Here is a 21,070-nt window from a genome sequence, read left to right on the forward strand (position 1 = left end):
TAGAGCAGGTTTGAAACACTCTTTCTGTAGTATCTGGAAGTGGACATTTCGTGGGCTTTGAGGCCTATTGTGATAAAGGAAATATCTTCCCATAAAAAGTAGACAGAAGCGTTCGCAGAAACTTGTGTGTGATGTGTGTCCTCAACTAACAGAGCTGAACATTTCGTTTGATGGAGCAGTTTGGAAACACGCTTTTTGTAGAATCTGCAAGTGGATATTTGGATAGCTTTGTGGATTTCGTTGGAAACGGGAATATCTTCATATAAAATGTAGACAGAAAGATTCTCAGAAACAGCTTTGTGATGTGTGCATTCAAGTCACAGAGTTGAACATTCCCTTTCATACAGCAGCTTTGAAACACTCTTTTTGTTGTATCTGGATTTGGACATTTGGAGCGCTTTGATGCCTACCGTGAAAAAAGAAATATCTTCCCATAAAAACTAGACAGAAGAATTCTCTGAAACTTCTTTGTGGTGTGTGTACTCAAGTAACAGAGGTGAACCTTTCTATTGATAGAGCATTTTTGATAAACTCTTTTTGTGGAATCTGTATGTGGATATTTGGATTGCTTTAACGATATCATTGGAAACAGGAATATCTTCCTATAAAATCTAGGCAGAAGCATTCTCAGAAACTTCTTCGTGATGTGTGTCCTCAGATGACACAATTCAACATTTCTTTTGATACAGCAGTTTGGAAACACTTTTTTTGTAGAATCTGCAAGTGGATATTTGGATAGCTGTAAGGATTTCGTTGGAAACGGAATATCTTCATATAAAACCTAGACACAAGCACTCTCAGAAACTACTCTGTGATACACAAGCACTCTCAGAAACTACTCTGTGATATCTGCATTCAAATCACAGAGTTGAACATTCCCTTTCTTAGAGCAGGTTTGAAACACTCTTTTTGTGGAATCTGCAAGAGGATATTTGGAAAGCTTTGAGGATTTCGTTGGAAGCGGGATTACATATAAAATGTACACAGCATCATTCTCAGAAGCTTCTTCGTGATGTTTGCTTTTAAGCCACAGGGTTGAACATTCCCTTTCATAGAGCAGGTTTGAAACACTCTTTCTGTAGTATCTGGAAGTGGACATTTCGAGCGCTTTGAGGCCTATTGTGAAAAAGGAAATATCTTCCCATAAAAACTAGACAGAAGCGTTCGCAGAAACATGTGTGTGATGTGTGTCCTCAACTAACAGAGCTGAACATTTCGTTTGATGGAGCAGTTTGGAAACACGCTTTTTGTAGAATCTGCAAGTGGATATTTGGATAGCTTTGTGGATTTCGTTGGAAACGGGAATAACTTCATATAAAATGTAGACAGAAACATTCTCAGAAACTGCTTTGTGATGTCTGCATTCAAGTCACAGAGTTGAACATTCCCTTTCATAGTGCAGCTTTGAAACACTTTTTGTTGTATCTGGATTTGGACATTTGGAGCGCTTTGATGCCTACCGTGAAAAAAGAAATATCTTCCCATAAAAACTAGACAGAAGAATTCTCTGAAACTTCTTTGTGGTGTATGTACTCAAGTAACGAGGTGAAGATTTCTAGTGATAGAGCAGTTTTGAAACACCCTTTTTTTAGAATCTGTAAGTGGATATTTGGATTGCTTTAATGATATCGTTGGAAACAGGAATATCTTCCTATAAAATCTAGGCAGAAGCATTCTCAGAAACTCCTTTGTGAAGTGTGTCCTCAACTAAGAGAGTTCAACCTGTCTTTTGATGCAGCAGTTTGGAAACACTCTTTTTGTAGAATCTGTAAGTGGATATATGGATAGCTCTAACATTTCGTTGGAAACGGGAATATCTTCATATAAAATCTAGACAGAAGCATTCTCAGAAACTTGTTCGTGATGTGTGTCCTCAAATGACACAATTCAACATTTCTTTTGATACAGCAGTTTGGAAACACTTTTTTTTGTAGAATCTGCAAGTGGATATTTGGATAGCTGTAAGGATTTCGTTGGAAACGGGAATATCTTCATATAAAACCTAGACACAAGCACTCTCCGAAACTACTCTGTGATATCTGCATTCAAATCACAGAGTTGAACATTCCCTTTCTTAGAGCAGGTTTGAAACACTCTTTTTGTGGAATCTGCAAGAGGATATTTGGAATGCTTTGAGGATTTCGTTGGAAGCGGGATTACATATAAAATGTACACAGCATCATTCTCAGAAGCTTCTTCGTGATGTTTGCTTTTAAGTCACAGGGTTGAACATTCCCTTTCATAGAGCATGTTTGAAAGACTCTTTCTGTAGTATCTGGAAGTGGACATTTCGAGCGCTTTGAGGCCTACTGTGAAAAAGGAAATATCTTCCCATAAAAACTACACAGAAGCGTTCGCAGAAACTTGTGTGTGATGTGTGTCCTCAACTAACAGAGCTGAACATTTCGTTTGATGGAGCAGGTTGGAAACACGGTTTTTGTAGAATCTGCAAGTGGATATTTGGATAGCTTTGTGGATTTCGTTGGAAACGGGAATATCTTCATATAAAATGTAGACAGAAACATTCTCAGAAACCGCTTTGTGATGTCTGCATTCTAGTCACAGTGTTGAACATTCCCTTTCATAGTGCAGCTTTGAAACACTCTTTTTGTTGTATCTGGATTTGGACATTTGGAGCGCTTTGATGCCTACCGTGAAAAAAGAAATATCTTCCCATAAAAACTAGACAGAAGAATTCTCTGAAACTTCTTTGTGGTGTATGTACTCAAGTAACAGAGGTGAACCTTTCTATTGATAGAGCAGTTTTGAAACACTCTTTTTGTGAAATCTGTATGTGGATATTTGGATTTCTTTAACGACATCGTTGGAAACAGGAATAACTTCCTATAAAATCTAGGCAGAAGCATTCTCAGAAACTTCTTTGTGATGTGTATCCTCAACTAAGAGAGTTCAACCTGTCTTTTGATGCAGCAGTTTGGAAACACTCTTTTTGTAGAATCTGTAAGTGGATATATGGATAGCTCTAAGGATTTCGTTGGAAACGGGAATATCTGCATATAAAATCTAAACAGAAGAATTCTCAGAAACTTCTTCGTGATGTGTGTCCTCAGATGACACAATTCAACATTTCTTTTGATACAGCAGTTTGGAAACACTTTTTTTGTAGAATCTGCAAGTGGATATTTGGATAGCTGTAAGGATTTCGTTGGAAACGGGAATATCTTCATGTAAAACCTAGACAAAAGCACTCTCAGAAACTAGTCTGTGAAACCTGCATTCAAATCACAGAGTTGAACATTCCCTTTCTTAGAGCAGGTTTGAAACACTCTTTTTGTGGAATCTGCAAGAGGATATTTGGATAGCTTTGAGGATTTCGTTGGAAACGGGATTACATCATCTAAAAAGTACACAGCAGCATTCTCAGAAGCTTCTTCGTGATGTTTGCTTTTAAGTCACAGAGTTGAACATTCCCTTTCAATAGAGCAGGTTTGAAACACTCTTTCTGTAGTATCTGGAAGTGGACATTTCGTGCGCTTTGAGGCCTATTGTGATAAAGGAAATATCTTCCCATAAAAAGTAGACAGAAGCGTTCGCAGAAACTTGTGTGTGATGTGTGTCCTCAACTAACAGAGCTGAACATTTCGTTTGATGGAGCAGTTTGGAAACACGCTTTTTGTAGAATCTGCAAGTGGATATTTGGATAGCTTTGTGGATTTCGTTGGAAACGGGAATATCTTCATATAAAATGTAGACAGAAAGATTCTCAGAAACAGCTTTGTGATGTGTGCATTCAAGTCACAGAGTTGAACATTCCCTTTCATAGAGCAGCTTTGAAACACTCTTTTTGTTGTATCTGGATTTGGACATTTGGAGCGCTTTGATGCCTACCGTGAAAAAAGGAATATCTTCCCATAAAAACTAGACAGAAGAATTCTCTGAAACTTCTTTGTGGTGTATGTACTCAAGTAACGAGGTGAAGATTTCTAGTGATAGAGCAGTTTTGAAACACCCTTTTTTTAGAATCTGTAAGTGGATATTTGGATTGCTTTAATGATATCGTTGGAAACAGGAATATCTTCCTATAAAATCTAGGCAGAAGCATTCTCAGAAACTCCTTTGTGAAGTGTGTCCTCAACTAAGAGAGTTCAACCTGTCTTTTGATGCAGCAGTTTGGAAACACTCTTTTTGTAGAATCTGTAAGTGGATATATGGATAGCTCTAACATTTCGTTGGAAACGGGAATATCTTCATATAAAATCTAGACAGAAGCATTCTCAGAAACTTCTTCGTGATGTGTGTCCTCAAATGACACAATTCAACATTTCTTTTGATACAGCAGTTTGGAAACACTTTTTTTTGTAGAATCTGCAAGTGGATATTTGGATAGCTGTAAGGATTTCGTTGGAAACGGGAATATCTTCATATAAAACCTAGACACAAGCACTCTCCGAAACTACTCTGTGATATCTGCATTCAAATCACAGAGTTGAACATTCCCTTTCTTAGAGCAGGTTTGAAACACTCTTTTTGTGGAATCTGCAAGAGGATATTTGGAATGCTTTGAGGATTTCGTTGGAAGCGGGATTACATATAAAATGTACACAGCATCATTCTCAGAAGCTTCTTCGTGATGTTTGCTTTTAAGTCACAGGGTTGAACATTCCCTTTCATAGAGCAGGTTTGAAAGACTCTTTCTGTAGTATCTGGAAGTGGACATTTCGAGCGCTTTGAGGCCTACTGTGAAAAAGGAAATATCTTCCCATAAAAACTACACAGAAGCGTTCGCAGAAACTTGTGTGTGATGTGTGTCCTCAACTAACAGAGCTGAACATTTCGTTTGATGGAGCAGGTTGGAAACACGGTTTTTGTAGAATCTGCAAGTGGATATTTGGATAGCTTTGTGGATTTCGTTGGAAACGGGAATATCTTCATATAAAATGTAGACAGAAACATTCTCAGAAACCGCTTTGTGATGTCTGCGTTCTAGTCACAGTGTTGAACATTCCCTTTCATAGTGCAGCTTTGAAACACTCTTTTTGTTGTATCTGGATTTGGACATTTCGAGCGCTTTGATGCCTACCGTGAAAAAAGAAATATCTTCCCATAAAAACTAGACAGAAGAATTCTCTGAAACTTCTTTGTGGTGTATGTACTCAAGTAACAGAGGTGAAACTTTCTATTGATAGAGCAGTTTTGAAACACTCTTTTTGTGAAATCTGTATGTGGATATTTGGATTTCTTTAACGACATCGTTGGAAACAGGAATAACTTCCTATAAAATCTAGGCAGAAGCATTCTCAGAAACTTCTTTGTGATGTGTATCCTCAACTAAGAGAGTTCAACCTGTCTTTTGATGCAGCAGTTTGGAAACACTCTTTTTGTAGAATCTGTAAGTGGATATATGGATAGCTCTAAGGATTTCGTTGGAAACGGGAATATCTGCATATAAAATCTAAACAGAAGAATTCTCAGAAACTTCTTCGTGATGTGTGTCCTCAGATGACACAATTCAACATTTCTTTTGATACAGCAGTTTGGAAACACTTTTTTTGTAGAATCTGCAAGTGGATATTTGGATAGCTGTAAGGATTTCGTTGGAAACGGGAATATCTTCATGTAAAACCTAGACAAAAGCACTCTCAGAAACTAGTCTGTGAAATCTGCATTCAAATCACAGAGTTGAACATTCCCTTTCTTAGAGCAGGTTTGAAACACTCTTTTTGTGGAATCTGCAAGAGGATATTTGGATAGCTTTGAGGATTTCGTTGGAAACGGGATTACATCATCTAAAAAGTACACAGCAGCATTCTCAGAAGCTTCTTCGTGATGTTTGCTTTTAAGTCACAGAGTTGAACATTCCCTTTCAATAGAGCAGGTTTGAAAGACTCTTTCTGTAGTATCTGGAAGTGGACATTTCGAGCGCTTTGAGGCCTACTGTGAAAAAGGAAATATCTTCCCATAAAAACTACACAGAAGCGTTCGCAGAAACTTGTGTGTGATGTGTGTCCTCAACTAACAGAGCTGAACATTTCGTTTGATGGAGCAGGTTGGAAACACGGTTTTTGTAGAATCTGCAAGTGGATATTTGGATAGCTTTGTGGATTTCGTTGGAAACGGGAATATCTTCATATAAAATGTAGACAGAAACATTCTCAGAAACCGCTTTGTGATGTCTGCGTTCTAGTCACAGTGTTGAACATTCCCTTTCATAGTGCAGCTTTGAAACACTCTTTTTGTTGTATCTGGATTTGGACATTTGGAGCGCTTTGATGCCTACCGTGAAAAAAGAAATATCTTCCCATAAAAACTAGACAGAAGAATTCTCTGAAACTTCTTTGTGGTGTATGTACTCAAGTAACAGAGGTGAAACTTTCTATTGATAGAGCAGTTTTGAAACACTCTTTTTGTGAAATCTGTATGTGGATATTTGGATTTCTTTAACGACATCGTTGGAAACAGGAATAACTTCCTATAAAATCTAGGCAGAAGCATTCTCAGAAACTTCTTTGTGATGTGTATCCTCAACTAAGAGAGTTCAACCTGTCTTTTGATGCAGCAGTTTGGAAACACTCTTTTTGTAGAATCTGTAAGTGGATATATGGATAGCTCTAAGGATTTCGTTGGAAACGGGAATATCTGCATATAAAATCTAAACAGAAGAATTCTCAGAAACTTCTTCGTGATGTGTGTCCTCAGATGACACAATTCAACATTTCTTTTGATACAGCAGTTTGGAAACACTTTTTTTGTAGAATCTGCAAGTGGATATTTGGATAGCTGTAAGGATTTCGTTGGAAACGGGAATATCTTCATGTAAAACCTAGACAAAAGCACTCTCAGAAACTAGTCTGTGAAATCTGCATTCAAATCACAGAGTTGAACATTCCCTTTCTTAGAGCAGGTTTGAAACACTCTTTTTGTGGAATCTGCAAGAGGATATTTGGATAGCTTTGAGGATTTCGTTGGAAACGGGATTACATCATCTAAAAAGTACACAGCAGCATTCTCAGAAGCTTCTTCGTGATGTTTGCTTTTAAGTCACAGAGTTGAACATTCCCTTTCAATAGAGCAGGTTTGAAACACTCTTTCTGTAGTATCTGGAAGTGGACATTTCGTGGGCTTTGAGGCCTATTGTGATAAAGGAAATATCTTCCCATAAAAAGTAGACAGAAGCGTTCGCAGAAACTTGTGTGTGATGTGTGTCCTCAACTAACAGAGCTGAACATTTCGTTTGATGGAGCAGTTTGGAAAAACGCTTTTTGTAGAATCTGCAAGTGGATATTTGGATAGCTTTGTGGATTTCGTTGGAAACGGGAATAACTTCATATAAAATGTAGACAGGAACATTCTCAGAAACTGCTTTGTGATGTCTGCATTCAAGTCACAGAGTTGAACATTCCCTTTCATAGTGCAGCTTTGAAACACTTTTTGTTGTATCTGGATTTGGACAGTTGGAGCGCTTTGATGCCTACCGTGAAAAAAGAAATATCTTCTCATAAAAACTAGACAGAAGAATTCTCTGAAACTTCTTTGTGGTGTATGTACTCAAGTAACACAGGTGAACCTTGCTATTGATAGAGCAGTTTTGAAACACTCTTTTTGTGGAATCTGTATGTGGATATTTGGATTTCTTTAACGATATCTTTGGAAACAGGAATATCTTCCTATAAAATCTAGGCAGAAGCATTCTCAGAAACTTCTTTGTGATGTGTGTCCTCAACTAAGAGAGTTCAACCTGTCTTTTGATGCAGCAGTTTGGAAACACTCTTTTTGTAGAATCTGTACGTGGATATATGGATAGCTCTATGGATTTCGTTGGAAACGGGAATATCTTCATATACAATCTAGACAGAAGCATTCTCAGAAACTTCTTCGTGATGTGTGTCCTCAGATGACACAATTCAACATTTCTTTTGATACAGCAGTTTGGAAACACTTTTTTTTGTAGAATCTGCAAGTGGATATTTGGATAGCTGTAAGGATTTCGTTGGAAACGGGAATATCTTCATGTAAAACCTAGACACAAGCACTCTCAGAAACTACTCTGTGATATCTGCATTCAAATCACAGAGTTGAACATTCCCTTTCTTAGAGCAGGTTTGAAACACTCTTTTTGTGGAATCTGCAAGAGGATATTTGGAATGCTTTGAGGATTTCGTTGGAAGCGGGATTACATATAAAATGTACACAGCATCATTCTCAGGAGCTTCTTCGTGATGTTTGCTTTTAAGTCACAGGGTTGAACATTCCCTTTCATAGAGCAGGTTTGAAACACTCTTTCTGTAGTATCTGGAAGTGGACATTTCGAGCGCTTTGAGGCCTACTGTGAAAAAGGAAATATCTTCCCATAAAAACTACACAGAAGCGTTCGCAGAAACTTGTGTGTTATGTGTGTCCTCAACTAACAGAGCTGAACATTTCGTTTGATGGAGCAGGTTGGAAACACGGTTTTTGTAGAATCTGCAAGTGGATATTTGGATAGCTTTGTGGATTTCGTTGGAAACGGGAATATCTTCATATAAAATGTAGACAGAAACATTCTCAGAAACCGCTTTGTGATGTCTGCGTTCTAGTCACAGTGTTGAACATTCCCTTTCATAGTGCAGCTTTGAAACACTCTTTTTGTTGTATCTGGATTTGGACATTTGGAGCGCTTTGATGCCTACCGTGAAAAAAGAAATATCTTCCCATAAAAACTAGACAGAAGAATTCTCTGAAACTTCTTTGTGGTGTATGTACTCAAGTAACAGAGGTGAAACTTTCTATTGATAGAGCAGTTTTGAAACACTCTTTTTGTGAAATCTGTATGTGGATATTTGGATTTCTTTAACGACATCGTTGGAAACAGGAATAACTTCCTATAAAATCTAGGCAGAAGCATTCTCAGAAACTTCTTTGTGATGTGTATCCTCAACTAAGAGAGTTCAACCTGTCTTTTGATGCAGCAGTTTGGAAACACTCTTTTTGTAGAATCTGTAAGTGGATATATGGATAGCTCTAAGGATTTCGTTGGAAACGGGAATATCTGCATATAAAATCTAAACAGAAGAATTCTCAGAAACTTCTTCGTGATGTGTGTCCTCAGATGACACAATTCAACATTTCTTTTGATACAGCAGTTTGGAAACACTTTTTTTGTAGAATCTGCAAGTGGATATTTGGATAGCTGTAAGGATTTCGTTGGAAACGGGAATATCTTCATGTAAAACCTAGACAAAAGCACTCTCAGAAACTAGTCTGTGAAATCTGCATTCAAATCACAGAGTTGAACATTCCCTTTCTTAGAGCAGGTTTGAAACACTCTTTTTGAGGAATCTGCAAGAGGATATTTGGATAGCTTTGAGGATTTCGTTGGAAACGGGATTACATCATCTAAAAAGTACACAGCAGCATTCTCAGAAGCTTCTTCGTGATGTTTGCTTTTAAGTCACAGAGTTGAACATTCCCTTTCAATAGAGCAGGTTTGAAACACTCTTTCTGTAGTATCTGGAAGTGGACATTTCGTGGGCTTTGAGGCCTATTGTGATAAAGGAAATATCTTCCCATAAAAAGTAGACAGAAGCGTTCGCAGAAACTTGTGTGTGATGTGTGTCCTCAACTAACAGAGCTGAACATTTCGTTTGATGGAGCAGTTTGGAAACACGCTTTTTGTAGAATCTGCAAGTGGATATTTGGATAGCTTTGTGGATTTCGTTGGAAACGGGAATATCTTCATATAAAATGTAGACAGAAAGATTCTCAGAAACAGCTTTGTGATGTGTGCATTCAAGTCACAGAGTTGTACATTCCCTTTCATACAGCAGCTTTGAAACACTCTTTTTGTTGTATCTGGATTTGGACATTTGGAGCGCTTTGATGCCTACCGTGAAAAAAGAAATATCTTCCCATAAAAACTAGACAGAAGAATTCTCTGAAACTTCTTTGTGGTGTGTGTACTCAAGTAACAGAGGTGAACCTTTCTATTGATAGAGCAGTTTTGAAAAACTCTTTTTGTGGAATCTGTATGTGGATATTTGGATTGCTTTAACGATATCGTTGGAAACAGGAATATCTTCCTATAAAATCTAGGCAGAAGCATTCTCAGAAACTTCTTCGTGATGTGTGTCCTCAGATGACACAATTCAACATTTCTTTTGATACAGCAGTGTGGAAACACTTTTTTTGTAGAATCTGCAAGTGGATATTTGGATAGCTGTAAGGATTTCGTTGGAAACGGAATATCTTCATATAAAACCTAGACACAAGCACTCTCAGAAACTACTCTGTGATATCTGCATTCAAATCACAGAGTTGAACATTCCCTTTCTTAGAGCAGGTTTGAAACACTCTTTTTGTGGAATCTGCAAGAGGATATTTGGAAAGCTTTGAGGATTTCGTTGGAAGCAGGATTACATAGAAAATGTACACAGCATCATTCTCAGAAGCTTCTTCGTGATGTTTGCTTTTAAGTCACAGGGTTGAACATTCCCTTTCATAGAGCAGGTTTGAAACACTCTTTCTGTAGTATCTGGAAGTGGACATTTCGAGCGCTTTGAGGCCTATTGTGAAAAAGGAAATATCTTCCCATGATAACTAGACGGAAGCGTTCGCAGAAACATGTGTGTGATGTGTGTCCTCAACTAACAGAGCTGAACATTTCGTTTGATGGAGCAGTTTGGAAACACGCTTTTTGTAGAATCTGCAAGTGGATATTTGGATAGCTTTGTGGATTTCGTTGGAAACGGGAATAACTTCATATAAAATGTAGACAGAAACATTCTCAGAAACTGCTTTGTGATGTCTGCATTCAAGTCACAGAGTTGAACATTCCCTTTCATAGTGCAGCTTTGAAACACTTTTTGTTGTATCTGGATTTGGACAGTTGGAGCGCTTTGATGCCTACCGTGAAAAAAGAAATATCTTCTCATAAAAACTAGACAGAAGAATTCTCTGAAACTTCTTTGTGGTGTATGTACTCAAGTAACAGAGGTGAACCTTGCTATTGATAGAGCAGTTTTGAAACACTCTTTTTGTGGAATCTGTATGTGGATATTTGGATTGCTTTAACGATATCTTTGGAAACAGGAATATCTTCCTATAAAATCTAGGCAGAAGCATTCTCAGAAACTTCTTTGTGATGTGTGTCCTCAACTAAGAGAGTTCAACCTGTCTTTTGATGCAGCAGTTTGGAAACACTCTTTTTGTAGAATCTGTACGTGGACATATGGATAGCTCTATGGATTTCGTTGGAAACGGGAATATCTTCATATAAAATCTAGACAGAAGAATTCTCAGAAACTTCTCCGTGATGTGTGTCCTCAGATGACACAATTCAACATTTCTTTTGATACAGCAGTTTGGAAACACTTTTTTTGTAGAATCTGCAAGTGGATATTTGGATAGCTGTAAGGATTTCGTTGGAAACGGGAATATCTTCATGTAAAACCTAGACAAAAGCACTCTCAGAAACTACTCTGTGATATCTGCATTCAAATCACAGAGTTGAACATTCCCTTTCTTAGAGCAGGTTTGAAACACTCTTTTTGTGGAATCTGCAAGAGGATATTTGGAAAGCTTTGAGGATTTCGTTGGAAGCGGGATTACATATAAAATGTACACAGCATCATTCTCAGGAGCTTCTTCGTGATGTTTGCTTTTAAGTCACAGGGTTGAACATTCCCTTTCATAGAGCAGGTTTGAAACACTCTTTCTGTAGTATCTGGAAGTGGACATTTCGAGCGCTTTGAGGCCTACTGTGAAAAAGGAAATATCTTCCCATAAAAAGTAGACAGAAGCGTTCGCAGAAACTTGTGTGTGATGTGTGTCCTCAACTAACAGAGCTGAACATTTCGTTTGATGGAGCAGGTTGGAAACACGGTTTTTGTAGAATCTGCAAGTGGATATTTGGATAGCTTTGTGGATTTCGTTGGAAACGGGAATATCTTCATATAAAATGTAGACAGAAACATTCTCAGAAACCGCTTTGTGATGTCTGCGTTCTAGTCACAGTGTTGAACATTCCCTTTCATAGTGCAGCTTTGAAACACTCTTTTTGTTGTATCTGGATTTGGACATTTGGAGCGCTTTGATGCCTACCGTGAAAAAAGAAATATCTTCCCATAAAAACTAGACAGAAGAATTCTCTGAAACTTCTTTGTGGTGTATGTACTCAAGTAACAGAGGTGAAACTTTCTATTGATAGAGCAGTTTTGAAACACTCTTTTTGTGAAATCTGTATGTGGATATTTGGATTTCTTTAACGACATCGTTGGAAACAGGAATAACTTCCTATAAAATCTAGGCAGAAGCATTCTCAGAAACTTCTTTGTGATGTGTATCCTCAACTAAGAGAGTTCAACCTGTCTTTTGATGCAGCAGTTTGGAAACACTCTTTTTGTAGAATCTGTAAGTGGATATATGGATAGCTCTAAGGATTTCGTTGGAAACGGGAATATCTGCATATAAAATCTAAACAGAAGAATTCTCAGAAACTTCTTCGTGATGTGTGTCCTCAGATGACACAATTCAACATTTCTTTTGATACAGCAGTTTGGAAACACTTTTTTTGTAGCATCTGCAAGTGGATATTTGGATAGCTGTAAGGATTTCGTTGGAAACGGGAATATCTTCATGTAAAACCTAGACAAAAGCACTCTCAGAAACTAGTCTGTGAAATCTGCATTCAAATCACAGAGTTGAACATTCCCTTTCTTAGAGCAGGTTTGAAACACTCTTTTTGTGGAATCTGCAAGAGGATATTTGGATAGCTTTGAGGATTTCGTTGGAAACGGGATTACATCATCTAAAAAGTACACAGCAGCATTCTCAGAAGCTTCTTCGTGATGTTTGCTTTTAAGTCACAGAGTTGAACATTCCCTTTCAATAGAGCAGGTTTGAAACACTCTTTCTGTAGTATCTGGAAGTGGACATTTCGTGGGCTTTGAGGCCTATTGTGATAAAGGAAATATCTTCCCATAAAAAGTAGACAGAAGCGTTCGCAGAAACTTGTGTGTGATGTGTGTCCTCAACTAACAGAGCTGAACATTTCGTTTGATGGAGCAGTTTGGAAACACGCTTTTTGTAGAATCTGCAAGTGGATATTTGGATAGCTTTGTGGATTTCGTTGGAAACGGGAATATCTTCATATAAAATGTAGACAGAAAGATTCTCAGAAACAGCTTTGTGATGTGTGCATTCAAGTCACAGAGTTGAACATTCCCTTTCATACAGCAGCTTTGAAACACTCTTTTTGTTGTATCTGGATTTGGACATTTGGAGCGCTTTGATGCCTACCGTGAAAAAAGAAATATCTTCCCATAAAAACTAGACAGAAGAATTCTCTGAAACTTCTTTGTGGTGTGTGTACTCAAGTAACAGAGGTGAACCTTTCTATTGATAGAGCAGTTTTGAAAAACTCTTTTTGTGGAATCTGTATGTGGATATTTGGATTGCTTTAACGATATCGTTGGAAACAGGAATATCTTCCTATAAAATCTAGGCAGAAGCATTCTCAGAAACTTCTTCGTGATGTGTGTCCTCAGATGACACAATTCAACATTTCTTTTGATACAGCAGTTTGGAAACACTTTTTTTGTAGAATCTGCAAGTGGATATTTGGATAGCTGTAAGGATTTCGTTGGAAACGGAATATCTTCATATAAAACCTAGACACAAGCACTCTCAGAAACTACTCTGTGATATCTGCATTCAAATCACAGAGTTGAACATTCCCTTTCTTAGAGCAGGTTTGAAACACTCTTTTTGTGGAATCTGCAAGAGGATATTTGGAAAGCTTTGAGGATTTCGTTGGAAGCGGGATTACATATAAAATGTACACAGCATCATTCTCAGAAGCTTCTTCGTGATGTTTGCTTTTAAGTCACAGGGTTGAACATTCCCTTTCATAGAGCAGGTTTGAAACACTCTTTCTGTAGTATCTGGAAGTGGACATTTCGAGCGCTTTGAGGCCTATTGTGAAAAAGGAAATATCTTCCCATAATAACTAGATGGAAGCGTTCGCAGAAACATGTGTGTGATGTGTGTCCTCAACTAACAGAGCTGAACATTTCGTTTGATGGAGCAGTTTGGAAACACGCTTTTTGTAGAATCTGCAAGTGGATATTTGGATAGCTTTGTGTATTTCGTTGGAAAAGGGTATAACTTCATATAAAATGTAGACAGAAACATTCTCAGAAACTGCTTTGTGATGTCTGCATTCAAGTCACAGAGTTGAACATTCCCTTTCATAGTGCAGCTTTGAAACACTTTTTATTGTATCTGGATTTGGACAGTTGGAGCGCTTTGATGCCTACCGTGAAAAAAGAAATATCTTCTCATAAAAACTAGACAGAAGAATTCTCTGAAACTTCTTTGTGGTGTATGTACTCAAGTAACAGAGGTGAACCTTGCTATTGATAGAGCAGTTTTGAAACACTCTTTTTGTGGAATCTGTATGTGGATATTTGGATTGCTTTAACGATATCTTTGGAAACAGGAATATCTTCCTATAAAATCTAGGCAGAAGCATTCTCAGAAACTTCTTTGTGATGTGTGTCCTCAACTAAGAGAGTTCAACCTGTCTTTTGATGCAGCAGTTTGGAAACACTCTTTTTGTAGAATCTGTACGTGGATATATGGATAGCTCTATGGATTTCGTTGGAAACGGGAATATCTTCATATAAAATCTAGACAGAAGAATTCTCAGAAACTTCTCCGTGATGTGTGTCCTCAGATGACAGAATTCAACATTTCTTTTGATACAGCAGTTTGGAAACACTTTTTTTGTAGAATCTGCAAGTGGATATTTGGATAGCTGTAAGGATTTCGTTGGAAACGGGAATATCTTCATGTAAAACCTAGACACAAGCACTCTCAGAAACTACTCTGTGATATCTGCATTCAAATCACAGAGTTGAACATTCCCTTTCTTAGAGCAGGTTTGAAACACTCTTTTTGTGGAATCTGCAAGAGGATATTTGGAAAGCTTTGAGGATTTCGTTGGAAGCGGGATTACATATAAAATGTACACAGCATCATTCTCAGGAGCTTCTTCGTGATGTTTGCTTTTAAGTCACAGGGTTGAACATTCCCTTTCATAGAGCAGGTTTGAAACACTCTTTCTGTAGTATCTGGAAGTGGACATTTCGTGCGCTTTGAGGCCTACTGTGAAAAAGGAAATATCTTCCCATAAAAACTACACAGAAGCGTTCGCAGAAACTTGTGTGTGATGTGTGTCCTCAACTAACAGAGCTGAACATTTCGTTTGATGGAGCAGGTTGGAAACACGGTTTTTGTAGAATCTGCAAGTGGATATTTGGATAGCTTTGTGGATTTCGTTGGAAACGGGAATATCTTCATATAAAATGTAGACAGAAACATTCTCAGAAACCGCTTTGTGATGTCTGCGTTCTAGTCACAGTGTTGAACATTCCCTTTCATAGTGCAGCTTTGAAACACTCTTTTTGTTGTATCTGGATTTGGACATTTGGAGCGCTTTGATGCCTACCGTGAAAAAAGAAATATCTTCCCATAAAAACTAGACAGAAGAATTCTCTGAAACTTCTTTGTGGTGTATGTACTCAAGTAACAGAGGTGAAACTTTCTATTGATAGAGCAGTTTTGAAACACTCTTTTTGTGAAATCTGTATGTGGATATTTGGATTTCTTTAACGACATCGTTGGAAACAGGAATAACTTCCTATAAAATCTAGGCAGAAGCATTCTCAGAAACTTCTTTGTGATGTGTATCCTCAACTAAGAGAGTTCAACCTGTCTTTTGATGCAGCAGTTTGGAAACACTCTTTTTGTAGAATCTGTAAGTGGATATATGGATAGCTCTAAGGATTTCGTTGGAAACGGGAATATCTGCATATAAAATCTAAACAGAAGAATTCTCAGAAACTTCTTCGTGATGTGTGTCCTCAGATGACACAATTCAACATTTCTTTTGATACAGCAGTTTGGAAACACTTTTTTTGTAGAATCTGCAAGTGGATATTTGGATAGCTGTAAGGATTTCGTTGGAAACGGGAATATCTTCATGTAAAACCTAGACAAAAGCACTCTCAGAAACTAGTCTGTGAAATCTGCATTCAAATCACAGAGTTGAACATTCCCTTTCTTAGAGCAGGTTTGAAACACTCTTTTTGTGGAATCTGCAAGAGGATATTTGGATAGCTTTGAGGATTTCGTTGGAAACGGGATTACATCATCTAAAAAGTACACAGCAGCATTCTCAGAAGCTTCTTCGTGATGTTTGCTTTTAAGTCACAGAGTTGAACATTCCCTTTCAATAGAGCAGGTTTGAAACACTCTTTCTGTAGTATCTGGAAGTGGACATTTCGTGGGCTTTGAGGCCTATTGTGATAAAGGAAATATCTTCCCATAAAAAGTAGACAGAAGCGTTCGCAGAAACTTGTGTGTGATGTGTGTCCTCAACTAACAGAGCTGAACATTTCGTTTGATGGAGCAGTTTGGAAACACGCTTTTTGTAGAATCTGCAAGTGGATATTTGGATAGCTTTGTGGATTTCGTTGGAAACGGGAATATCTTCATATAAAATGTAGACAGAAAGATTCTCAGAAACAGCTTTGTGATGTGTGCATTCAAGTCACAGAGTTGAACATTCCCTTTCATACAGCAGCTTTGAAACACTCTTTTTGTTGTATCTGGATTTGGACATTTGGAGCGCTTTGATGCCTACCGTGAAAAAAGAAATATCTTCCCATAAAAACTAGACAGAAGAATTCTCTGAAACTTCTTTGTGGTGTGTGTACTCAAGTAACAGAGGTGAACCTTTCTATTGATAGAGCAGTTTTGAAAAACTCTTTTTGTGGAATCTGTATGTGGATATTTGGATTGCTTTAACGATATCGTTGGAAACAGGAATATCTTCCTATAAAATCTAGGCAGAAGCATTCTCAGAAACTTCTTCGTGATGTGTGTCCTCAGATGACACAATTCAACATTTCTTTTGATACAGCAGTTTGGAAACACTTTTTTTGTAGAATCTGCAAGTGGATATTTGGATAGCTGTAAGGATTTCGTTGGAAACGGAATATCTTCATATAAAACCTAGACACAAGCACTCTCAGAAACTACTCTGTGATATCTGCATTCAAATCACAGAGTTGAACATTCACTTTCTTAGAGCAGGTTTGAAACACTCTTTTTGTGGAATCTGCAAGAGGATATTTGGAAAGCTTTGAGGATTTCGTTGGAAGCAGGATTACATAGAAAATGTACACAGCATCATTCTCAGAAGCTTCTTCGTGATGTTTGCTTTTAAGTCACAGGGTTGAACATTCCCTTTCATAGAGCAGGTTTGAAACACTCTTTCTGTAGTATCTGGAAGTGGACATTTCGAGCGCTTTGAGGCCTATTGTGAAAAAGGAAATATCTTCCCATAATAACTAGACGGAAGCGTTCGCAGAAACATGTGTGTGATGTGTGTCCTCAACTAACAGAGCTGAACATTTCGTTTGATGGAGCAGTTTGGAAACACGCTTTTTGTAGAATCTGCAAGTGGATATTTGGATAGCTTTGTGGATTTCGTTGGAAACGGGAATAACTTCATATAAAATGTAGACAGAAACATTCTCAGAAACTGCTTTGTGATGTCTGCATTCAAGTCACAGAGTTGAACATTCCCTTTCATAGTGCAGCTTTGAAACACTTTTTGTTGTATCTGGATTTGGACAGTTGGAGCGCTTTGATGCCTACCGTGAAAAAAGAAATATCTTCTCATAAAAACTAGACAGAAGAATTCTCTGAAACTTCTTTGTGGTGTATGTACTCAAGTAACGAGGTGAAGATTTCTAGTGATAGAGCAGTTTTGAAACACCCTTTTTTAAGAATCTGTAAGTGGATATTTGGATTGCTTTAATGATATCGTTGGAAACAGGAATATCTTCCTATAAAATCTAGGCAGAAGCATTCTCAGAAACTCCTTTGTGAAGTGTGTCCTCAACTAAGAGAGTTCAACCTGTCTTTTGATGCAGCAGTTTGGAAACACTCTTTTTGTAGAATCTGTAAGTGGATATATGGATAGCTCTAACATTTCGTTGGAAACGGGAATATCTTCATATAAAATCTGGACAGAAGCATTCTCAGAAACTTCTTCGTGATGTGTGTCCTCAAATGACACAATTCAACATTTCTTTTGATACAGCAGTTTGGAAACACTTTTTTTTGTAGAATCTGCAAGTGGATATTTGGATAGCTGTAAGGATTTCGTTGGAAACGGGAATATCTTCATATAAAACCTAGACACAAGCACTCTCCGAAACTACTCTGTGATATCTGCATTCAAATCACAGAGTTGAACATTCCCTTTCTTAGAGCAGGTTTGAAACACTCTTTTTGTGGAATCTGCAAGAGGATATTTGGAATGCTTTGAGGATTTCGTTGGAAGCGGGATTACATATAAAATGTACACAGCATCATTCTCAGAAGCTTCTTCGTGATGTTTGCTTTTAAGTCACAGGGTTGAACATTCCCTTTCATAGAGCAGGTTTGAAACACTCTTTCTGTAGTATCTGGAAGTGGACATTTCGAGCGCTTTGAGGCCTACTGTGAAAAAGGAAATATCTTCCCATAAAAACTACACAGAAGCGTTCGCAGAAACTTGTGTGTGATGTGTGTCCTCAACTAACAGAGCTGAACATTTCGTTTGATGGAGCAGGTTGGAAACACGGTTTTTGTAGAATCTGCAAGTGGATATTTGGATAGCTTTGTGGATTTCGTTGGAAACGGGAATATCTTCATATAAAATGTAGACAGAAACATTCTCAGAAACCGCTTTGTGATGTCTGCATTCTAGTCACAGTGTTGAACATTCCCTTTCATAGTGCAGCTTTGAAACACTCTTTTTGTTGTATCTGGATTTGGACATTTGGAGCGCTTTGATGCCTACCGTGAAAAAAGAAATATCTTCCCATAAAAACTAGACAGAAGAATTCTCTGAAAATTCTTTGTGGTGTATGTACTCAAGTAACAGAGGTGAAACTTTCTATTGATAGAGCAGTTTTGAAACACTCTTTTTGTGAAATCTGTATGTGGATATTTGGATTTCTTTAACGACATCGTTGGAAACAGGAATAACTTCCTATAAAATCTAGGCAGAAGCATTCTCAGAAACTTCTTTGTGATGTGTATCCTCAACTAAGAGAGTTCAACCTGTCTTTTGATGCAGCAGTTTGGAAACACTCTTTTTGTAGAATCTGTAAGTGGATATATGGATAGCTCTAAGGATTTCGTTGGAAACGGGAATATCTGCATATAAAATCTAAACAGAAGAATTCTCAGAAACTTCTTCGTGATGTGTGTCCTCAGATGACACAATTCAACATTTCTTTTGATACAGCAGTTTGGAAACACTTTTTTTGTAGCATCTGCAAGTGGATATTTGGATAGCTGTAAGGATTTCGTTGGAAACGGGAATATCTTCATGTAAAACCTAGACAAAAGCACTCTCAGAAACTAGTCTGTGAAATCTGCATTCAAATCACAGAGTTGAACATTCCCTTTCTTAGAGCAGGTTTGAAACACTCTTTTTGTGGAATCTGCAAGAGGATATTTGGATAGCTTTGAGGATTTCGTTGGAAACGGGATTACATCATCTAAAAAGTACACAGCAGCATTCTCAGAAGCTTCTTCGTGATGTTTGCTTTTAAGTCACAGAGTTGAACATTCCCTTTCAATAGAGCAGGTTTGAAACACTCTTTCTGTAGTATCTGGAAGTGGACATTTCGTGGGCTTTGAGGCCTATTGTGATAAAGGAAATATCTTCCCATAAAAAGTAGACAGAAGCGTTCGCAGAAACTTGTGTGTGATGTGTGTCCTCAACTAACAGAGCTGAACATTTCGTTTGATGGAGCAGTTTGGAAACACGCTTTTTGTAGAATCTGCAAGTGGATATTTGGATAGCTTTGTGGATTTCGTTGGAAACGGGAATATCTTCATATAAAATGTAGACAGAAAGATTCTCAGAAACAGCTTTGTGATGTGTGCATTCAAGTCACAGAGTTGAACATTCCCTTTCATACAGCAGCTTTGAAACACTCTTTTTGTTGTATCTGGATTTGGACATTTGGAGCGCTTTGATGCCTACCGTGAAAAAAGAAATATCTTACCATAAAAACTAGACAGAAGAATTCTCTGAAACTTCTTTGTGGTGTGTGTACTCAAGTAACAGAGGTGAACCTTTCTATTGATAGAGCAGTTTTGAAAAACTCTTTTTGTGGAATCTGTATGTGGATATTTGGATTGCTTTAACGATATCGTTGGAAACAGGAATATCTTCCTATAAAATCTAGGCAGAAGCATTCTCAGAAACTTCTTCGTGATGTGTGTCCTCAGATGACACAATTCAACATTTCTTTTGATACAGCAGTTTGGAAACACTTTTTTTGTAGAATCTGCAAGTGGATATTTGGATAGCTGTAAGGATTTCGTTGGAAACGGAATATCTTCATATAAAACCTAGACACAAGCACTCTCAGAAACTACTCTGTGATACACAAGCACTCTCAGAAACTACTCTGTGATATCTGCATTCAAATCACAGAGTTGAACATTCCCTTTCTTAGAGCAGGTTTGAAACACTCTTTTTGTGGAATCTGCAAGAGGATATTTGGAAAGCTTTGAGGATTTCGTTGGAAGCGGGATTACATATAAAATGTACACAGCATCATTCTCAGAAGCTTCTTCGTGATGTTTGCTTTTAAGTCACAGGGTTGAACATTCCCTTTCATAGAGCAGGTTTGAAACACTCTTTCTGTAGTATCTGGAAGTGGACATTTCGAGCGCTTTGAGGCCTATTGTGAAAAAGGAAATATCTTCCCACAAAAACTAGACAGAAGCGTTCGCAGAAACATGTGTGTGATGTGTGTCCTCAACTAACAGAGCTGAACATTTCGTTTGATGGAGCAGTTTGGAAACACGCTTTTTGTAGAATCTGCAAGTGGATATTTGGATAGCTTTGTGGATTTCGTTGGAAACGGGAATAACTTCATATAAAATGTAGACAGAAACATTCTCAGAAACTGCTTTGTGATGTCTGCATTCAAGTCACAGAGTTGAACATTCCCTTTCATAGTGCAGCTTTGAAACACTTTTTGTTGTATCTGGA

This window comes from Pan troglodytes, chromosome 13, assembly GCF_028858775.2.
Source record: "Pan troglodytes isolate AG18354 chromosome 13, NHGRI_mPanTro3-v2.0_pri, whole genome shotgun sequence".
NCBI lineage: Eukaryota > Metazoa > Chordata > Mammalia > Primates > Hominidae > Pan > Pan troglodytes.